Source organism: Vespa crabro, chromosome 1, assembly GCF_910589235.1.
Source record: "Vespa crabro chromosome 1, iyVesCrab1.2, whole genome shotgun sequence".
Classification (NCBI taxonomy): Eukaryota; Metazoa; Arthropoda; class Insecta; order Hymenoptera; family Vespidae; genus Vespa; species Vespa crabro.
The window spans coordinates 1,772,501-1,775,430 of record NC_060955.1 but is presented as its reverse complement, the minus strand read 5'-3'; the positions used below and the strand labels follow the sequence as shown (position 1 = coordinate 1,775,430).

Below are 2,930 nucleotides of genomic sequence, written 5' to 3'. Positions count from 1 at the left end.
AATGGACTTTTGTTTTCTTTTTTATTAATTATATAAAATTACAAAAGAATTATATAAAATCATTATATTGAATTGTAATATCATTAATATAATTTATATGAAATAATAAAAATTTATTATACGACTTAACAAAAGGAAAATGTTCTTCTTTACGATCTCAAAATATATACATAAATACACATACGTCCTAATATCGTTTTGAAAACGTCTTTTCGAAAAATTCAACATTATTGTCGATTTCTACGAGAAATAGGATCTACGATGGCAGATAACTTACCTATGTACATAAACACATAGAGATAGATAGAGCTTAGATCGAAATATATATATATATATATAGATACGTACATACATACATACATACATACATACATAGATACATACATAGATAGATACAGTGGACGACACAGGTATGCACGGAAAAGTAGTTTTGGGACTATACCAGGTATACCTATCGAGAAATATTTCGATTGGGAAAGAGTCCGAGGAATAAGGATATTCTTCCAAATGCAACCAACTCGAAAGGATTTATCTGAGGGAGCGTGTTATTATAAACGATCGAGAATAGTAGTTCATACCTCGCGATGTTGTCTCCGAAAGAGGATTTTATTCTCGTATCGTATCTTGTGAATATACCTAAAAACGTCAAGAGAGATAGATAGATAAAGAGATAGATAAAGAGAGAGAAAGAGAGAGAGAGAGAGAGAGGGAGAGAGAGAAAGAACAATGAAAGTAACGAAGACGAGAAAAAGAAGAAGAAGAAGGAAGAAAAAAGAAAAAAAGGTAGTTCTCTTTCATGAGGGACGATGAACAACCATGATAGAGACCTACGGCTCGGCAGGTGGCTTTAAACCCTTCGCCCGTAGGATATTTTTGATACTAATCGCGAGAATTTTCAGACAGTTACTTCGTTTCGATTTTACAAGATAACACACCCACGCGTCTATAAGTTCCTTCAGGAGTTAAAACCTATCGATAGATACATCTATGGTATCTTTACTCGGGCACTCTTTTACTCTTACGAACGCACATTCCTATTTCGTTCCGAATTCAACAACATAAATCATGGAAAAGGGAACAAGGTAAGAGTAAAGGAAGAGAGAAAGAGAGAGAGAAAGAGAGAGAGAGAGAGAGAGGGAAAAAGAGAGAGAGAAAGAAAACTGCGTGGTCGACGGGATTACAAAGCATCGACTGCCGGAGATTGTAGCTTGTTTTGGGTCCTCCGAGACGAGAGAACTTTGTATCGTCCTATGGTATAGAAAAATGAAACGCACTTCATGCATTATTCAGAACCTCTTACCAAAGCCCCTACTACATGGGCACCACCCAAAGTCCTCCCCTTTCGCGTCCAGAGATAATATGCACTTCGCAGAAGCGTGTCTACTATGCAACTATTCTTTTTCTTTCTTTCTTCCTTCCTTCCTTTCTTTCTTTCTTTCTTTCTTTCTCTCTCTTTCTCTCTCTCTCTCTCTCTCTCTCTCTCTTTTTCTCTATCTCTATCTCTATCTATTTATCCATTTCTTTCTATCTTTCTAACCAATTCCAAAAGTTTATTTTGTTCTTTACAAGTACGATGTTCATATCCATTTACAATGCAACCTTCAAATGGCCTTCAACGGAATTCTTAGAATTTTCAATAATTTTAAGCGTGCTTTTAAGGAATTCACTTTTATTTAGTTTCATTTTTCTTTCTTCTTTTTTCATTTTTTTTTTTCTTTCCTTCTCAAAGCAATCGATTTCAATTAACAATTCCACCAATTTTGCATAAAACTGATATTACATATATATATATATATATATAGAGTGAGAGAGAGAGAGAGAGAGAGAGAGAGAAAGCACGCGCATTTCTATATCATTGATTGAATACGTGCAATTAATATTCCTACCGAAGGCTAGGAATATTATTCTCCGTGCAAATGGAAATTTCTATACTTTATATAATAACAGACATATATTTTCATGAAAATACTTTTTTATATTTTAAATTGTAATAATTCCTTTCTATAATAATTCGACACACACACACACACACACACACACACACACACACATATATATACAGCATTCCTTTTTATCGTATAAAATTCAATGCTTCGTACTTCTGCGTTTTTTACTTCCTACTTCCTTTTTTTTTGTCTTCTTTTAATTATTAATTCGTACGTACAAATTCAAAAATGTTTATACGTATACGATAAGAAAGCGTATAGTTATGTGTAATGGTCAGTTACCATGCGATCCGACATTCTTTTAACATGACCAATTTTATTAACGTTTAATATGTCTGACTCATCAACGTCCGGCGAAACCTAATTTGAGGATGGTGAGATCTAACGTAATCAAAAAAAGGAAAAAAAATAAAAAAAATAAAAAAGGAAAAAGAAATTAGAAATGAAAAAAACATCCTTTTTACGGTCATTCACACATTATACATTCACGTTATACATATATCGTATAAAGATGTAGGTATACATATATGAAAACATTCACATATCCAAAAAATATCTCTACATCTACATTTTTCAGTCTAAAATCGTTGACAACGGTCGAAAAAGGGGAACGAGCCGAAAGTTTTTCTCGAAACTAATTAAGAAGAACATACTCACTCTCTCTCTCTCTCTCTCTCTCTCTATCTCTCTCTCTCTCTTTTTCTTTCTCATTTCATTCCCTTCCTTGCCTCCTTCTTAATGCGTTAAAGCACTTAAATTTTTAACAATTTTTCAGACGGCCCTTGGACGATGTTCTTCTCTCTTTGCACGTTAGAACATAACGCTTAGAACGACCGTTGTTTAGCTCCGTAGTTATTTAAGATTCAACAAAATGCGTTCGTCCATTTACAGAGAACCCTGAAAGAAAACCATAGAAGATTATAATGCGTTAAATGAAGATAACTTTTTCACACGTGAACTAACAAAAATTTATATTACTACAAC

At 33.4% G+C, this 2,930-nt stretch overlaps 1 long non-coding RNA gene across 2 annotated transcripts in view; it reads right to left on the bottom strand.

Annotated features, from left to right (window-relative positions):
• Window positions 1-907: 907 nt before the first annotated feature.
• The window catches only part of LOC124428256, a 4,463-nt gene continuing 2,440 nt past the window's right edge, over window positions 908-2,930 (bottom strand). For both annotated transcript variants that reach the window (XR_006943115.1, XR_006943114.1), the window contains one exon: window positions 908-2,843. This is a non-coding gene — a long non-coding RNA (uncharacterized LOC124428256). The remainder of the gene's footprint in view (window positions 2,844-2,930) is intronic.